At 37.9% G+C, this 20,721-nt stretch overlaps 1 protein-coding gene across 1 annotated transcript in view; it reads left to right on the top strand.

The window, feature by feature from the left end:
* Nucleotides 1–20,085: 20,085 nt before the first annotated feature.
* Nucleotides 20,086–20,721, top strand: part of cdh11 (cadherin 11, type 2, OB-cadherin (osteoblast)) — a 50,334-nt gene continuing 49,698 nt past the window's right edge. The window contains exon 1 of the mRNA XM_051899648.1: nucleotides 20,086–20,573. The gene's annotated coding sequence lies outside the window, so the exon portion shown is untranslated. The remainder of the gene's footprint in view (nucleotides 20,574–20,721) is intronic.

The raw sequence follows: 20,721 nt of genomic DNA, 5'->3' as shown, positions 1-20,721 counted from the left end.
TGCATATTTGAACAAATACACATTTGAAATAACACATTTAAAGGTGCAGTATGTAGGATTTCTGTCCGCTAGAGGTCGCTAGAGGCCTATTCAAAACAAAGGCGTAGCTTGATGACGCCAAGTTTGAGCTCAGAATCTTGGGACATGTGGTCTTCACCTCAACGGACGGTGCAGAAGAAGAGGGATAGGACTCGGGAAGAAATCATGTTCATGGATGCGATTATTAACGTTACTGTAGTATGAAGCAGAGCAGGACCGAGTGTTGTTGGAGCTGAACGAGGCCGCTGGAGCGATTGCACAACACAAGCCTCACGAGCAGCGGAACTTTTATTATGCCACAGTCGCTGGCGTTGCTTCCGCTTTTCCGGTCATGAGTATGAGGTAACGCAGCTCTGTTTATCATATTAGATACATTTGAGTGTGTTGAAAATGTTATAACGTTACTCTAAGCGTTCACTCGGCGCCTGCTGTGAAAAACTTGTTTGAGACACACTGCAGTAAGCTAGATCGATTTTAGAATATCATATTAAATGCTGGATGGCTTGTGTTGATAAATGGCATGCAATTAATTTTAAAACGTATTGTATGATGGAGAAAATTCTGTATTACTGTTACTAAAAATAAAGCTGCATCTGATTATTCTATGTTAGCTACTTGACAAAATAGTGTTTTTCTCTGAGGCATGGTAAAGCATGGTACTCGCAAAAAATCAAGAAAATTAGATTTAAACAATAAGACTAAATGTGTTGAGCTATATAACAACAATTAGTTTTCTGTTTTACAGTTGTTCCCTTGTCTATTAAAATGTGTAATATATTAAAGCGTCTTTGGTGTTTCCATGGTTTCTACAAAATAAAACCGGAAACCGAGGCAGACCGAGGGTTAACGCGGATATGACACAATTGACAGGCGACTCCTCACATGTCCCGGAGCTTTGGTTAAAATTGCAATTTTCTCACGATTTACAAATAGTTGGAAACATTTGGGATATCAAGTGAACAAAATACAGGTGCTGGTCATATAATTAGAATATCATCAAAAAGTTGATTTATTTGACTAATTTCATTCAAAAATTTAACCTTGTATATTATATTCATTCATTACACACATACTGATATATTTCAAATGTTTTTTTTTTCTTTTAATTTTGATGATTATAACTGACAACTAAGGAAAATCCCAGATTTAGTATCTCAGAAAATTAGAATATTACTTAAGACCAATACAAAGAAAGGATTTTTAGAAATCTTGGCCAATTGAAAAGTATGAACATGAAAAGTATGAGCATGTACAGCACTCAATACTTAGTTGGGGCTCCTTTTGCCTGAATTACTGCAGCAATGTGGCGTGGCATGGAGTCGATCAGTCTGTGGCACTGCTCAGGTGTTATAAGAGCCCAGGTTGCTCTGATAGTGGCCTTCAGCTCTTCTGCATTGTTGGGTCTGGCATATCGCATCTTCCTCTTCACAATACCCCATAGATTTTCTATGGGGTTAAGGTCAGGCGAGTTTGCTGGCCAATTAAGAACAGGGATACCGTGGTCCTTAAACCAGGTACTGGTAGCTTTGGCACTGTGTGCAGGTGCCAAGTCCTGTTGGAAAATGAAATCTGCATCTCCATAAAGTTGGTCAGCAGCAGGAAGCATGAAGTGCTCTAAAACTTCCTGGTATACGGCTGCGTTGACCTTGGACCTCAGAAAACACAGTGGACCAACACCAGCAGATGACATGGCACCCCAAACCATCACTGACTGTGGAAACTACACTGGACCTTAAGCAACGTGGATTGTGTGCCTCTCCTCTCTTCCTCCAGACTCTGGGACCCTGATTTCCAAAAGAAATGCAATATTTACTTTCATCAGAGAACATAACTTTGGACCACTCAGCAGCAGTCCAGTCCTTTTTGTCTTTAGCCCAGGCGAGACGCTTCTGACGCTGTCTGTTGTTCAAGAGTGGCTTGACACAAGGAATGCGACAGCTGAAACCCATGTCTTGCATACGTCTGTGCGTAGTGGTTCTTGAAGCCCTGACTCCAGCTGCAGTCCACTCTTTGTGAATCTCCCCCACATTTTTGAATGGGTTTTGTTTCACAATCCTCTCCAGGGTGCGGTTATCCCTATTGCTTGTACACTTTTTTCTACCACATCTTTTCCTTCCCTTCGCCTGTCTATTAATGTGCTTGGACACAGAGCTCTGTGAACAGCCAGCCTCTTTTGCAATGACCGTTTGTGTCTTGCCCTCCTTGTGCAAGGTGTCAATTGTCATCTTTTGGACAACTGTCAAGTCAGCAGTCTTCCCCATGATTGTGTAGCCTACAGAACTAGACTGAGAGACCATTTAAAGGCCTTTGCAGGTGTTTTGAGTTAATTACATGTTTCACAATATTCTAATTTTCTGAGATACTGAATTTGGGATTTTCCTTAGTTGTCAGTTATAATCATCAAAATTAAAAGAAATAAACATTTGAAATATATCAGTCTGTGTGTAATGAATGAATATAATATACAAGTTTCACTTTTTGAATGGAATTAGTTAAATAAATCAACTTTTTGATGATATTCTAATTATATGACCAGCACTTGTATATAACACTGGCCTAGTGGTTTTTGGATATTTTACTGCAAAAATATTACATATTGCACCTTTAAAATAGCATATTTAAAGGAATCAAAGAAACAAATGAACATTTGAACAAACAATCAAACACATTTGAACAATCTCACATTTAAACAAACAAACACATATTTGAATAAAATCACATTTGAGTGAACATGTTTGAAATAGCACAAATTAGAACAAAAGAACAAACAAACAAAGAGTTGAATGAACAAATATTTAAATAAACAAATGAACATGAACGCATGAATGCCTGTTTTTAATCCTTTTACATCGCTGAGCTATACGTACTTTGGCTTTCAATTGCCTTGACTCACCCAGCCTGGATGAAGGTGAAGGATGGGCCATTCAGTTTTTCTCCTCTGCTCTTATCTTGGTGCCATGGAGAGCAGAGAGCAGGCAGAGAGTGTGAACGAGGGGACGGACCGCGTAAGCTCTCCCCTGCAGCTGCACGCCCAGCGTGCTGCACCCTCTTTGGCTTCAGATGCAATTGAATAATTTAAGGCAATTAACGCTGGCAGGGGTTAGGGCCTGCGGCGTCCATCTTTTTCTGAATCTGCTGCTGTGTGGGTCACAGGGGAATCTTTGTTGCCTCTGCTCTTGCAGCTGGCAGTGAGTGAGAGAACACTCTTACTATATCGCATCACACTGGCAGGAAGCCCACAGTCCACAGTGTCAGCCCCGCTGCCTGCAGGTCTCCAGTTTTTGGGCATTGATTTTAGCCATTTTCTAGTTTATACCTCAGACAACTGTTTTAAAAACCGAAGAGGGCTACTTGGGGTCAACAGTGCTTTAGTAGAAATTATTCTTAAAGCATCTTGCATTTTATTTTTATTTATTATTATTATTATTATTATTATTATTATTATTATTATTATTATTCTTTTTTTAATTGTCTTCATCAAAGTGTATCTTTTGAGCCAGAGTTATGGAGACATAAATTCCATCAGGTCTTTAGTGCTGAGTTCCATCTGTTGACACATCATCTGTTTTCATTCCATAGGTGGCTGTTACTTGGGGGTTTTGACAGTGTCATTTTTCTGGATGCCTCATGTTGTCCTCAAATGAGGATGAGTTTCAACTCAGGGAGTAAAGAAAACAAAAGAGTGTGAAATGAATTGACATTTGAGGTGCATACAGACTGACGGATATTTAACAACCTCCATTTTACATCTGGTCCCCTTCTCAAGTTCACTTGAATTTAGAATGATGGCAGCCCTGAAAGGTCAAACCTTACCAGATTGTAAAACAACACTAATCATCCTGGCCAGCCCATTTCCCACACTGACATCCCCTAATTTGTTACCAGCCGTCCAGCCAATTCAAAGCGCTGCCAGACACAAGTAGTGTTTGGCTTCTCTTTTCTGCTAAATAAGAATTAGGGAGGGTGGTGAAGGGAGGTGAAAGTGTTTCATCAACACAGTTGTCTCTACTGCTAAAGAGAAGGGCACACTTTATGTAAAATTTATATGGTCTGTCTTGTAAATGTCCTTTGGATGTGACATGTTAGCTCGCCGCTTGATACCAATCTGTAAGACTAGTGTCCTGCTGTCTAAAACAGGCATCTCTTGTCTGTTCTTAAGTACTGATGAGACGTGCCCGCTTCTTAACCCTCACTTCCTCTCAGAAATGGTAGACCAAGCTCATGTTTACGGGAATTTCATCTTCCTTGAGAGACAGCTGGCTTTGACTATGTTACTTGTGAATAATTGCATTATGACAGTGATAAATAGGAACAGGATATTAAACTTGCTACATGAGGCCTGGACACAGAACAGGAAAACAGACAAGGTGTGTTTACCAAGCATTGATACTAGAAGGGCTGCTTTCCCAGACACAGATTAAACCTAATAGAGAGCTAAATGGGACATTTGATGGAGAATCCACATTGACAATATCATTTTCTCCAGGACAAAGTTTAATCTGTCCCCATTAAAAGCAGAAAAAAAGATCTATTGACCATGACAGAGGTAGAAAAATCAACAGCAGAATACGGTTAGGAAATAATACTATACTAAATAATGTCATAGAGCCTTTGTCATGATAGAAATATTCCCTTTTACTACCACTTGCAAATCAATTTAATTTTCTCAATGGTATCTGCGGTGACCCATCCTCCAATTCAATTTCCTCAAATAGTAAGTAGCCTTCTGTCCAGGCCTTCCTAACAAGATCCATATGATGTCAATCACAAGGCAGAGATAAAACACTGTTGAAAAGACTGTCAAGATTATTATAGAAAATCTGTCCTTAATGAGGCATTCAGGAAAAATGGGGGGGGGCAGACATATAGATAATGGGGGTTCATAAATAAGCTCTGCATGAGTGTCCTCACTGAAGCATCTCCAAGAATCTGGTACTCACAATCAGATGAGTTTCTTTTGCCGGGACCTTTAGGCAATGTCCAGCTTTCCTATTCAGAACATTCAGAAATACTCTCCCTTCAACCCAGATGGTTGGAATCATCATTGTATACGGATGCTGTCTGCAGAATTTCAACTGAACAAGGCCGTGATTCATTCATAGTCTTATGTGTTGACAGGAAGTTACATCAGCACATTTGGATTGCAAAGTCAGATGTTTCATATGTACTGTTCTAATATCAGCACATGTGCAAAGCATTAGTATATGCTCATTTGATGTTGACACTCTTCAGTTTAAATTGTTCACATGTGACTATATTAAATTGTATTATTTTATTTATAGTTTTATTTAACTACAGTTTTATTTAAATATTTAATGTTATTTAATAAAGCCTGCAGGTCATTAAACCATACTGAACTTTGTGGAAAGTAAATGTGAACTATGTAGCCTACCTATCTGTGTACAAATATATGTAAATTCAGGGTACTTTTGCAGGGTAAATTACATTAGTTTGCCTTGTTTGTGAATACTGAGTGTCTTATATAAATCCATCGTTTTTCTCTTTTTCTCGTTTACTCTGATCTCTTGCATCCTTTAATCTCCAAGCCAATCACAGTGATGAAAATGAACAGGACTTCTAATCAAGTAGCTCCACATTTTAAATCAAGTAGCCTACATCTTAAACAAAATGAAATGTTGTAATTCATTATTGATACAGTAAAACAGAAATGTGCATGAACAAATTGGGTAAAATGTAATACTTTTGTAGAAAATTAATTTTGATATGACAGAGTAAGAAAAAGACTGCACCGACAAATCTCTGCACTGGAAGGGTAACCAGTGCTTGAATACTTTAATATTTAGCACACCTTCACTTTTTCTTGCACCTTCAATTCTCACATGTTGCCGGTACTTTGCCACTCTGGATCAGCGTCAGTGTCTGGGTGATTGATTAGTCATTGTAGAAATTTCAAATGTGATAATGATTATGCCAGCCGACAGTGGCGGCATGGGGCACCGCCCCATGCAGCTTTCATACACGACTTTCTTCTGTTCTTTATAGTTATAAAGAACAGAAGAATATATATATATATATATATATATATATATATATATATATAGCTTTGAGGCAGTTTCTATGCCGTTATTTTAATCACAATGTCGAGAGCATGAGAATCTCTCAGCTCGCAAGCAGATTTCCATTGCTGAGTTCGTTCTCGCAAAAAACTGGAAGTGCGCTCTCAAATTTACAATGTGCTGCTTTGGTGTGCATTTTTTTCTAATAATTCAACAGACCAGAGTCAATTATTCCACTTATACGGGTTACATTGTTCAGATGTTATATTTCAAGACATTTGTCAGGTTTTTGTGCTTAAAACGCTCTTGTGTGTAGGACTAATTTCTTATGCATCTCATCCCATGCCTCCAAAATGTCATTTTAGAACAAGTAACGGAGGCTTGAGCCATTGATAGCAGACTAATGCAGTTATTAATGCAGTTAATTTTCAATTTTGTGGAGGAAAAAAAAAAAAAAAAAAGTGTTGTTTTTATCCTATTGTTTACTATATTGATTTGGTCAGTGTCATTGAGGATTTTAGATTTTTTGCTGTTGTAGGCTGAAAGGACCTTTGAAATTACTGAAATCATTTGGCGAAGTGATATGGACGTGTAATGTGGTCAATACCTGCCTGGAACTACATTAGCTGTGCGTTTCCCTGAAAATACTTACACATCTTAGAACGTTCGTCAGCCAGTTAGATTCAAGCATTTGACAGCCCTATGGTATAATATTTTATTTATTATTCTTAATGTAGTTATCCTGTAAATGTTGCCAGAAGGGTGTTTATGTTTTAGATAGATGACCTGGTTTAAATGTGTTTTGGACTGCTGCGTTTGCAGTGGCATATTAGTAAATACAGACTGATGTAATAATATTGCCTAATTTGTAAATATGGATTAATGCTTTCATTTTGTTGTTCTAATGTTAGCTAGTGTAAGCCTCCTACTTTTCAAGTTGTAGGTTAATCTTACAGTTCATTTGATTTACAAAATGTACGTTTTAATCTTCACCCCGGAGTGGAGTCAAGATCCAGGTTATAGAACCTGACGAAAGTGTGAGGAGAAGACCACCCTGCTGCATTACACACATCATGCAGGGAGACTCCCGAGATCAAAGCTTTAGAAGCAGCCATATTTTGCTCACCATTTTAATATTGCTATTTGCTATAATATTGTGCTTTGACAGACAACAATAAATAGACAGAGACAGATACACAGAGCGCTTGCTAAAGACACAGAAGCTAGCGTTCTTTGTTCTGGGTATGCTTTATAGTTTCCTGGTCTGTGACGTCACCCGTCTATGACGTTCCGTCACGCTATTGGACAGTTTACACATGTGCTTCACGACGCAATCATGCAGAGGCGTTCACACCGCGTCTCAACGCAACTTGAGTTCCCATGAAAGGGAACATTTTTTGAAGCTAGAGAGTTCATCTTTCTTTTTTTTCTTTTTCTTTTTTTTTTTTTTGAAACTACAAATTTCAGTCGCCTCCCAATTTTTCTATCAAGCTTAAATGAATTGAATGATTTGTTAGTTGCAGATATTCACTGACGACCCAAAATGGTTGTTTGTGCTGATAGGGTTGAAGATCAATTGTTAATTTAGCTTAGCCGTGTGTATTCCAAGTCACCTGGTGTTTTATCCAGACCGAATTAAACACAGAGGCCACAAACAAGGTCTTGAGGCCTTGATAGATTAAACTCATTTGAGTGTCCCTGCAAGTAATTAAATGATCTAATTATTTTGTTTTGGTGCCCTTAGAGAATGTGGGCAAAAATTCTGTTGGGTTGGACAAAGTGTTTGTGTCACATATGTAGCCATTTCAGTTACGATCAATGCCAGCGTAATACAATGTGTACTTTAAATAAATAAAAAAATAACAAGAATCTGGTAACTTGGTCACTTAAAATGACCAGTTTCCATCTTCCACATGTGACTCATAATACATGTCCCTTAACTGACAGTGTTGCTAGTGGCTTTTCTTAAAACTTTAAATCCACATATATGGTTGACTGCAAGCAATAATGATGCAGTTATGCCTGATTGGCTATTACATAATGATTGTCTAGCTTAATAAGCCAGATGTTAACCCTTATCATAAAAATAAAATAATAAAATATATATTTATATGTGTTTATCACAAAGACAAAGATTCCTGGAAAACAGTAACATTTCACAGACTTACACAGAGACATATGGCTACGTTCACACACACAATTACAGTCTCTCACTTTGATCCACTGTTACAAATCCAAATCACTATGGTGAATTTCAAAAATGTTGTGCTCCTGTGAGGCATTATTTCAGCATCTGGTTCAGGTTCACCCTTATAAGCTTTCCTCTCCAACATTCACTGTATGTTTATTTGATAGTTTCACTCTGCTGTGGAAACATGACGCAGGTGTTGACAAATGTTGCAATATGCTGAGGGGGCATAAAAAACCACTGAGAAAAACAGAACAAAGCTGGAACACTTAAAAACCCGTTTTTGCCCATTTCATTAAGAGAATGCATTTATATTTAAATCTTCATATCTATGAGCTTTCTAGTTTGCGTTGAGGTATGAGTTTAAATTATGGTTTAACTTGCAGGTAGCATATGCTTATGTGCAGACAAATACATACACTGAAGTATTTACTCACACACTAACAGCAGACTCTTTTTTTCCAGAGAGGGCACAACAGTGAGCAATCAGCTAACAGAGCCTATAATGTGTTTTCACCTTTCTGTCATCCACCTGTTGAAATAACAATAGGATGAGAGGCATTATGAACAGCAAATTAAAACCAGTATAGTTTGCATAGCAGCCCTGTACTGAGATAAAAGGACAGAGCTACCTGAATTAATCTGAACTAAAGTGACCTGTATCAGCCAGAGGCTTTTCCTTTATCCTTCCTCTTTGTTCTTTCGTTTGTTTTTCTTTTCTGTTTTGATGAGTTAGAGCACAAAAGCCATGCAAATATTGTGTATCTGTGTATGTGTGGGACAAGTGAGGCTAAAAAGTCATAGTTGGTACATTGCACTTACACTTAAAAGGATAGTTTGCCAAAATGAAAATTCTGTCAACATTTACACCCTCATTTACACCAGTTGAAAAACCCTTTATTCTATGAAACATATATATATATATATATATATATATGTTTTTATATGTTATAATATATATGTATATATATATGCTTTTTTTTAAATGATTTTTCCAATGAAAATCAATGGTGTTTGGACCTCAACGTGTTCCTGTGTTCCATGGAAAAAAGTCACATAGGTTTGGAACGACATGAGGGTGAGTAAATGATGACAATTTTTCATTTGGTGAACTATCCGTTTAAGTGAATGGAGGCAAATTATGTGTTCATGCCACATATATTACACAGAAATCTCATCCAACCATATATTTGCTCGACAAATTTTTAAATGAAATTAAAATGAAGCACTAGTGAGGATGACATGCAGCTCTCCAAGCTGGGGTGTCGGGTTCTTCCTTCCCTGCAAATAACGCTCCAATTTTTATCCAAGCTGTCTAGTGATTAGCCACGGTGGTCCAGCCTTGTCACTAAGGAAATGCCCCATGCCACTTCTTGGCATTGCAAATGAGCGTTAGAGCATGCCAGCTGGCCCTGGATTGCTCGATCCCCTTCAGTCTAAAACAGGGATTTCTGAATACTGAAACCTTGGCCTGTTGCATCTCTCTAGTTGTTGTGGGATGGAACAACAACAACAAAAACTGAAATCTGTACACTGAAAAAAATGTTAACCTAAAAATGGTAACATCTATATTGGTTTTATTCATTCAAAAATATTATTTAACATAACTGAATCAACCTAAATAAATTTATTTAAATGGGACCTATTATGTCTCTTTCCACAAGATGTAATGTAAGTCTCTGGTGTCCCCAGAATGTGTCTGTGAATTTTCAGCTCAAAAAAGCACACAAATGATTTATTATAGCTTGTCAAATTTGCCCCTATTTGGGTGTGAGCAAAAAACATGCCTTGTTTTTGTGTGTGTCCCTTGTGTGTGTTCCTTTAAATGCAAATGAGCTGCTGCTCCCAGCCCCTTTTCTGGAAGAGGGCGGAGCTTTAACAGCTCATGCTTCAACAACAACAAAACTGGAGAATCTCATGCAGCCAAAATGTCAGAAATTGTCAGTAGCTGTGTTCAGCCTTACATGTTTGAACCGGAGTGGGACACTGACAGAGATACTCAGGAAGAAGTTACAACTTTTAGAATGTAACTGGACGTTTATGAATGATTAGTGGATAAATTACAGTGCACAGCATAAATGAGTACACCCCCTCTGAAATTTCTGAAAGTCAGCAATTACTCAATTACTTAAAAGACGTGTTAGGGTTCTTTAGAGATAAAATATTCCAGCAAGTCTGCTTAATCAATTACCAAAGAAGCATGTCAAAATTATTCAGGAAAATAAGATTTTCTTATCAAGGTTATAAAATGTTGTGTAGCAAAAATGAGTACACCCTCCTAAAAGTTACTAAATAAAACGAAATAAAAAATTTCTGGTGTAAGTTTAGGGCAATGTTTGATCAACAGTAAGTATGTTGAACCAAAACATTTAAAGAGAAGTAATTTCTTGACAATTAAACGTGTTATATAGCCCACTGAATCATTCTCAGACTTAATGCTGACAACAATGAAACCACTTGGGAGAGAACTGTCTGGAGACTTATTTCTTAGCACAAAAGAGGACAGTGGTACAAGAGGATTACCAAATCATTGTTTTAAGTGTGAAAATATAGTAAAAGTAACACAGAAATTCAAAAACAATGGACTTGTGACAAGGCCCCTGAAATAATCAGGCCTTCATTTTAGGCTTTCATTTAGTGATGAGGAATTTTTTTGCTAGACAAAGAGCAGGAGAAATACCAAGTGAGTGTCTCAGAGCCAGCAAAAGCTATGAAAAGAGTGACTGTTTATCTCACAGAGTAAGATGCAGCCTGCAGAAATGACATGCATGGTTGTTGTTCTCACTGGAACTACCTACTGTAGCCAAAGCACAATAAAGTCAGTTAGCCATTTCCAAAGCCCATATTTACAAAATATAGATTCTGGGAATCAAAACTTTGGTCTCATGAAACCAAATCAGTCAATTTGGATTTAACAGCATCCAAAATGTTATGGTGTTACTAGAGGAGGAGTACAGTGAGAAGTGCCTGGTTCCCACAGTAAAGTTCAGTGGTAGTAAAGCTCTTATAAAGGGATGTATGAGTGCTGAAGGTGTGAGGGAGTTGTACTTTATCAATGCTGTCATGAATTCCCACACCACTGTGTAATTTAATACACAAACTTGAAACAGAAGATTTTACCCTTTCTCATTCCCTGCATTGTTGGGCATTTTTTCAACATGAAAATGAGGATATGCATTCTCCCAAGGTGAAAAACTTTCTGTGGACATGTATTGCACTCACCTTATGGAAAGAAAATATATTTCCCTATATATGAATGATCAATATACATGTGCATCTCAATAAATTAGAATATCATGAAAAAGGGTTTTTTTTTTTTTTTTCTGTAATTTAATTCAAAAAGTAAAACTTAAATATATTCTAGATTTATTAGACATAAAGTAAAATATTTCCAGACTTTTTTGTTTTCATTTTTATGATTACAGCTTGCTGCTCATCAAAATCAAAAAATCAGTATCTCAAATTATTAGAATATTTAATTTCAAGTTCTATTAAATTACCATTCTCAGGGTATAAATACTGGGTTTAGGTCAGTAATCCCAACAGCAGTCATGGGGAAGTCTGCTGACTTGACAGTTGTCCAGAAGACAATCATCAAGACCCTCTACAATGAGGGTAAGCCACAGAGGGTCATTGCTGAAAGAGCTGGCTGTTCGCAGAGTGCTGTGCCAAAGCATATTCATGGAAAGTTAACTGGAAGGAAAAAGTGTGGTAGGAAAAGGTGTACAAGTGAAAGGAATGGCCGCAGGCTTGAGAAGATTGTCAGGCGAAGCCGATTTAAGAACTTAGGAGAGCTTTAAAAGGAGTGGACTGAAGCTGGAGTCAGTGCATCAAGAGCCACTGCACATGGACGTCTTCATGAAATGGGCTACAACTGTCACATTCCACGTACCAAGCCACTTCTGAACCAAAGACAACGTCAGAAGCGTCTTACCTGGGCTAAGGAGAAGAAGAACTGGACTGTTGCTCAGTGGTCCAAAGTCTTCTTTTCAGATGAGAGTAAATTTTGCATTTCATTTGGAAATCAAGGTCCCAGAGTCTGGAGGAAGAGTGGAGAGGCGCAGAAACCATGTTGCTTGAGGTCCAGTGTAAAGTTTCCACAGTCAGTGATGATTTGGGCTGCCATGTCATCTGCTGGTGTTGGTCCACTGTGTTTTCTGAAGTCCACATTCAACGCAGCCATCTACCAGGAAATTAACCCCATTAAAGATCAGGGCATTTAAGGAGCTCATCATCCAGCAGTTAAACAGGACAGATGTGACAATTTGTCATGAACTTGTACACTCCATGCCAAGAAGGGTCAGAGCAGTATATTCAAAATTATGGAGGGCATACTAAGTGCTAGAATATTATACATTTGTTGAATTAAATCTAGGGTGTACTCATTTCTGCAATCCTTGAATTTAAACAAAATTGGCTAATTTACTTATTTTATGGCTATTAATGACATATGTTTAATACATTTTAGTTTTGCCATCTTTCCATGAATTGTATTAGTGATCATAAAGAAAATACATCTTTTGTATTTGTTCAGAGGGGGTGTACTCATATATGCTGTGCACTGTATGTAGTTGTTGTGGAGTTAAGATGATTCATTCAACTCATGTAGCCTACTGTCATGTTAATATTTTGTGCAGTCCAGCGTAAAATGATTTACACAAATATTTAACACTTTACTGACTTTTCTTCGACTTTAACACTTTTCTTTGGCACATTCCCTTCATGAAAAAATGAATGAAATGAAATTCAACCACAGTGAATTTGGCTCAGATGCCGGGAGTCTACAGAGATTCTTATGTTTGTTGCTACATCCAGTAACAGAACATTTGTAATGTTTTTTTGGCGCAGACATTGTACATCTCCAGCCGTTACAGTGAGGAAACAGAAACGGCTGACTGCTGTGGCTTATTCAGGGCGGTATCTATGCTAATAGGGCAGATTGTCACTAGTCATGGGCGGGGCTTCCCCCTACTCTGATGTAAGTGTAGGGGGAAATCTGGAACCACGTGTTCGGAGAGACTGTTTCTGATTTATGGGGTTTATTTAAAAAAAAAAAAAACAAAGGAGTGGGTGGACTTTTACCATTATAGGCTGGTTGTTCACACACACTGTGGACACACATCTGTGTTCAAACACCTTATAAAAGTGAATTTTACATAATAGGTCAACATTTTTATGGATTAAATTAGGTAGAAATAATTCTTTAAGGTAACAATTGCATGTTACCACTTTTTATAGTGTATCAAATGTTACCAGTCCTTAAGATGTTTCCTGAATTCTGTTCATTTTAGTCTCATTTAATAAATATACATGCTTAAAGTCATTAAGCTCGGCTTTGAGGACATTTAGCAGTATAAACTGTTAAAGGGAATCTAATTGTAGCAGTACTAACTGCCAGATAAATTTCTTCGGAGATCTTACGTCTTTGGCTCTGTGGAGCGTCATGTCTCTGATCAGATTGATGGATGAGTTGGACTGAAGGGCAATAGGTTGTGACAGTGTGGCTCGATTTTCACTAAAGGGAAACTTTAGTGAAAAAACAAGGCAAATGAGTGACAGGTATGGCCCAGACACTGTCTGAGGTGACTCTGGGATGGTGCTTGAAAGGAAGTGCAAATCTCATCCACCTTGTTTAAGACAGTGACAGCTGTTAACTCGCTCAGCTCAGGCTTTGCAGCAAAACAGGACATTGTTCAATAAGTTGGATACATGATAGAGCAAAAACTTGATTTAACTTGATTACTTGATTTATTTATTATGTATTATAGATAGATAGATAGATAGATAGATAGATAGATAGATATGTGCATTGGGATTTTCATTTTAACAGGTCATTTCATCAATGCCAAACGACTCAATGAGAAAAAAAAAAAAAAGCAGATTACTTTTTTTGGAAAAATGTACTTTGATTACTAGTGCATCAATATCCACAGTAACCATGAAAACAAGCACATGCTGTGCAGTGTATTGTTATCTGAAAGGCCTTTGAGTTTTAGTGTGGCTTTGTGCTGATTATGACTTTAAGACCCAAATACAATGAAAGCAGACATAAACTGCTTTATATGATGAAACTGGAGGAACACATTTATATGTACTTTCTGTGAATATACATGAGGGGAGATGGAGAGAGTGAGAAAGACACAGAGATGGTGGGCGTGTAATAGATCAGTGGTACTCAACCATTTCTGCATGCATCTTTTAGGTTTGACTGTACCTGTCTGTAAAATAAAATCTCCTCATGAATGTGAAAAAAAAGAAGAAAAAAAAAAAGAGAGAGAGAGAAATCTCTAGTATCCAATTGCAGTTTCCATTCTTTGTGTCTTGTTTCATTGATGCAGAGTAAATCTTGAAACACCAACATTAGACAGTGAGAACAATAGCTAAGGTTTGATGGACTTACAAAATATAGCTTGGTATTAAAGACAGAACAGAACATGAAGTTTGGACAAGCCAGGATCAAAATAGAAGGGAACCTTCTCCAGAAATGTACTTCTTACAAGATTTTAAAAATAAATAAATAAATAATCAAAAAAAAAAAAAAAAAAAAAGAGAGAGAGAGAGAGAGAGAGAGAGAAACAACAAAAAAAAAGCTCTATAAAAAGCTAATACTATTGTTGGTAAAGTTGAAAAAGAAAGCCCTCAATTTGTGATGGACAGTGTTGGATAAACTAATTTTTACTAAATGCTTGCCTGCGGCCAAGACCTAGTTTTCATCAAAGTGTGATCAACATCACGTAGAGCTTACAGGAACTAGTTTATTCCTTATGTCATTTCAGGGCTATGCTCACGAGACTGAAGTATAACAACCAAATTGCTTGAAACAATAAAAGAAGACTACCCGGGGCTATAAGTCAGAGCATGTGTGCTGGTCTGTTATAAACTGTCTAAATAATGAAGTCAATGCAATGTCATCTTGTTGATTTAAAAAGGAACAAAAAAAAAAAAAAAAAAGAGAGAGAGAGAGAGAGAGAGAGAGAGAGAGATTGGTGTGCTACGATGTCTTTTTATTCATATAACCCTAAAGCACACATCTGGAGAATGTCAAAAAGCTGAGAATATGATGAATTACCTCATAGCAGTCTCTAATTTTAGAAAAATGTTTGCAAAACATCAAAATAAGTGCTAATGATGTTCTGCTAACACCATATTTGTATTGCCTGGGTGATCCATTTGTTGGAACATGTTATCATTTTCCTTGTATGCCCTCAGAAGTGGTCTCGGGGTATCATGCTTCTTGTGATCAGATTAGTGGGTGACACATGGCCGAGGGGCTGGGGAGACTCCATGGCATCCAGTAGACGAAACCCCATTGGGCTCAATCCTATTTACTGGATATCACCATAGCAGCAGGAGCCCTCCGTATGGTGGCAAAGATTCCCATTTGAGCCCAGCAGCCTGTTTCCTTTCCATTAGCTGCTGCAGCACAGCCCCATTCAATTATATCTGCTATACCTGCCAATGTCCTGCACTCACTGCAAACTGTCCAAAGCAGACCTCACTTATAACTATTTAAATTTAGGGACTCTAAGGCCTTTGCACACTGAGTCCGAAATTTTCGTATGCGTTTTTTCGTACTCGTGATCCTAAAAATTCGTCACGCACAGAGACCTTGTACACCGAGTCCGATGCGTAGGCTATTAATGAATCTGTTGCGAAAAAAAACGCAAAACAAAACAAAATGAAGTCTTCAAGCAGTGAGCATGATTTAGTTGTCTTCTCTCTTCTTAAAAAGACAAAAAAAAAAAAGAAAGAAAATAAATATTGGGTCCATCCAATCCCGAGACTGCGTAGAGAGGAAGGAGAGTTCTCATCAAGGAGCTGCGTGATTATCCCGAGCGTTTCAAAGTTTACTTCAGATGTCAGTGGCTCAGTTTGATGCTTTGCTAGCGATACTGGCACAATCTGTCTTTATATTCTGTCTCTTTTCGCACTTTGCCATACAATGCAACTGCTTTGTGCTGTAGACGACGTGAATCAACTTGTCAGATGGCATTGGAGATTTTGGTGTTTGCTTGTATGGTAGCTCTGAATTGTCAAAACATCCCTCAAAATGCGTGCCACAGATGCGAAAAACGCAGAAAATCGAACCTTTTTTTATGACGGACGAAAGTGTCGGAGGCAGTCAGTGTGTAAACGTGATTGACACAACGTGAGGTCGTATTTATTTTTTAACGTGCGAAAATTTCGGACACGAATTTCGGACTCAGTGTGCAAAGACCTTAAGCTTGCATGAATGAATGAGTGAATGAACGAATCAGTCAATCAATCAATCAATCAATCAATCATAAAAACTCTGTCATCATTTACTCATCCTCATGTCATTCCAACCTATATGACTTTCTTTCTTCTATGGAACATAAAGAAAGATATTTTGAAGTCTGTTTCAACTGTTTTTGCACATACAATGTCATATATATGTATATGTGTGTGTGTGTGCGTGTGTGTGTGTGTGTGTGTGTCAATGTCATGTATACATATGTTATATATATGTATATATGTGTGTGTGTGTGTGTGAGTGAGTGTGATATATACATTTAAGAAGCATTTGTCTGTGTACGCTGTCATTTAGGAGACAAAGGTTTCTGTAGAAGTTCTTTGTGTTCTTTCACAGAATTTTCTGTCGCTTAAATGACACCACTGAAATCTTTCCTTATTAGCATATATGCCTGAGAGTGAAACTGTCATCCAGCTGCACCAGCAATTAGCCAGTTTCATCATAAAGACTCGTATCAGCAGAAAAAAAGTAATCATTTGCAGTAATGTGAAAGACCTTCCTCGTGATTTCCTCATTAAATTATTCATAGGGCTTCCTCTTGCTTGTATATTTTCCATTTAGAATGACAAGTTTCATTATGAAGATGAAGCTCCTGCCGTATTTTTGTGTAACTCTTTTTACAGGGTCTTTCTGATTTTCTGGAACAAAATCACACACTCAAGTCATGGACCACAAGTGAGAAAAGAGTGAGAATAAAGGATGGAAAAACTTCAGACTTTACAAAGCAAGATTAAGTAGGGCAAGAAAAACATGATTGTTTGTTTGCTTTGTTCACAGTCTATCCATGTCTCGTCTGATGTGACATGACCTGATAAAGAGCAAGGATGTTTCCAGAATCACCTAAAGTATAAAGGAGGCACCCCACTCACAACCATATCTGTGGAGAATCTCTTAAAGAAAATAAAGCAAGCTCTTTCTGATGAGCACCTCCGACTGATAAGGTGTCAGATGTACCACTCCATTACTGTGACTGAGGTTGTTCTGTTTTTCTTTCATTTGAACTCCCACCGCAATAGATTGAGTAATCAGCTCCTCTCCGTGCTCTGTGCGAAGACCCCTGCCAGGTCTCTGATCCACCAACAGATATCAGTGTCTCTTAATGGATTAAAATAGGGTTAGACAAAATGGATATTATATCAAAGAGTGCATGTGTCTGGCTGCTTCCTCTGTTTCTGCAACGAATGCGTGATCAAAACATCAGAGACGGAGAAATAATAGTTCTGAAGTGTGTCGGAATCCAAGCTGTGGTGGAACATGTTTGATTCAGCTGTTGGAATGCACATTGGCATGGGTGTCTGATTTTATTTACCCAACTGTGCCCCAGTAAGACCATGCAATTGATATTGGCAGTCATTTGTTTGAGCGAATGAATGGTAAAACAACAAAAGACATGTTCATCTTTGGCTTTTTAGTGTATTAAATGGTGGCTTAGTGGGTTTTTTAATGTGTTACATCAAAACAGTGTTGTCACTGTCATATAATCTCTGGTGGAAAGTTAATAAGACAAACTGTATAAAGCGTGCCATGGAATCCTCTCGAGGAGCCTCGACAGGCTCTCCTCAGATATAAACTTGTACGATGATACTTGCAATTGTGATACGGAAAGGCAAAGCAAGACATTTTCCTTATGTGACGGCTAATTTGTGCCTTCAAGGAACCTGATTAAAAACTGACATGGATCTGATTGCTCTGCCATCCTGAGGTAACACTGCCAACGTTGTCGCTCTCTCTGTTTTTTTTTTCCCCTATTCCATCCATACCCCCCCCCCCCCCCCCCACCCCCCCCCCACACACACACACACACACACACACACACCTCCTCCTCTTCTACTTCTCTCTCTCACACTTCTTTAAACCAGCCTTGGCTAAAGCGACCGTGTGAGCAGTGAATCCATTACCCGAGCGACAGCTCAATTCAATTATTAGACGGGCTAATAATCTGACTGAATTGATTGTTCACTATATCCCCAGCCAAATGGCTGGTGCAGAGAGGATCATGTTTGGGATTTCTTGCCATAAAGACATCAGGAATAGAGCACATGCTGAATATGACCAGGAGCTGTTCTTAATGAAACCACTACGCTTTCTCAGTCTGACAGTGTGGAACCCCAAACCATAAATACGCCTAAGGAAATCAATTTTTTAGCGAACAATCATTATTGTCTTCCTTTATTATAACGTTGGTGCAAAAACAACACTGAACATGATTTTCATCTCATTAAACTCAACATCTAAACTGAGTGTTTTGCATTTCTCTTGATAGACTTCAAATGAGATTCTGAATAGGGATATTAGATCGGTTTTATTTTCAGCATGATCCACATTCACAGAAAAAAGAGACTTTCCTGCCTCAAACTTAAGCCACAAATGGAAAAGAAGTGGGTCAAACTGCAGTTTCAGTAGACTACCAATTTCAATCAACAAAGCACAATGGTGAGAGTAGACATTCCAATTAGCAGGGCAGTAATGGATACCATAATTATAGACCTAACCTACAATTAAGCTCTGACATGATGACCAGAGTAATGGTCTTACAACATAACGACCTATTTCCAAAATGAGTTTTTGTGAGCAGAGTGCCTGTGATTTTGTGTGCAACACTGTATTTATTCATAAATAATTGTATTACTCTAAAAGATAAAATCAACTTTGAAATAGGGGAACTGGGGAGTGTTGTAATTCGAAGTAAGTTGTAACTCACCTATACCTTTAAAATACAGCATGGCTTTTGAGTACCTTTTATTGCTTATAGAAATTGTTAGGCCATATTAAACATATCTTGAACACACTTTTTTATTGAAACTTTTTTTTTTTTTTTTTTGCAACATAACATAACATACATTGTGCAATGATATGTTTAACACAACAGGTGTTTCTGTCATAGCTGTTACTATATTGCACATCATAGAACGGTTTAAAAGTTATATTGACCTGTCTGAAGTCACAGCCATAGCTATTTTTTTTTTTTTTTTTTTAATTTAATAACATTGAAAACATGTTAAAAACAAACCAATAAATAAATAAGATAAATTATTTGATAAAATATTTTATATTTATTTATTTTTTATTTTTATTAAAATGTTTATTTACATTTTAATAAAAAAGGGAGAACATGATTATTTTGTAGCCTGACTAAAAATTTATCAACACAATCCACCCACAACTTTGCTATATAGCAACATGAATATTTAGTGATAAGTAATTTGTATAAGACATATATGGAAATATTTTATCAAAGATAGATAAAGAGAAAAAAAATAAAAATAAACTACGTTACAGACGATTAGACAAAATATGTGCAGTCCCCGGTCTTCCCTATATGGCTATCATGTCAACTAAAATAAAACAAACTAAGAGAGAATACGAGATTAAAAGAGATATTATGAATTTCCAAATGATCTTAATTCGTTTTATCAGCTGGATTTCTCAATGAGACTTTTCACTTTTTTACATTTTTTATTTGATTTGATTGAGACGAGAGGGTTTTTCATTCCCCAGTGGGGGCTCAGTTTCTTCCGCTTGTTTTGATTGGAGGAGGATTTTAGAGGCCGGTTTAACAGTTGCGTTGGCCGCTCGCTTCAGATGGGACCGCACGACAGGACAGATGAGAAACTGCTTCCATCTGGAAACGCAGGGAGAGAAGGAGGGTTGACTCGACACAGTCACCGGCAGTAAGACACACACATCCTGCTTGCGTTACATCGCACCGGTCATCATCATTCCGGCTGTTGGAGGAGCAGAGCGAACGTGCGCGCAGAGCATCTGCACCTGACTGATCGTGGACATACCTCAGTTTCATTTCACCAGTCATTATTTAACAGTTGCCTTCGGTACTTACTTGAAGAAGGGAAAAAAAGAGAAAGAAATCAACCGGGTTTTTACGTTTTGCTTCAATTCTGGGAGAGGACTTTTGCAAGGAGGACCCTGCGTCTGGAGTGCTAATACAGACTGTTCTTGTTGGATGTTGATTGTTGGTCAAAAAGAAGAAGTGGCAGCGTCTAGCCGCTGTTGGGACCACCACTGGACAACCGGTGTCGTCTAAAAGTGTTCAAAGGTAGGAAGTGATGATGCTGAAATGCGCATCATATCCACGTTGGACTGCAAAGAGCTGTCTTCAGAGGAACGGAGAGGACAGGTCAGCCGTTCTAACCTAAGGTTTTCTCCATCCCTCAGCAAACAGCTCTTTTGCAGTGACTGCACAC

Source organism: Ctenopharyngodon idella, chromosome 7 (assembly GCF_019924925.1).
Source record: "Ctenopharyngodon idella isolate HZGC_01 chromosome 7, HZGC01, whole genome shotgun sequence".
NCBI lineage: Eukaryota > Metazoa > Chordata > Actinopteri > Cypriniformes > Xenocyprididae > Ctenopharyngodon > Ctenopharyngodon idella.
Note: the sequence above shows the minus strand (reverse complement) of the source record. Positions and strands in the feature narration are given on the sequence as shown.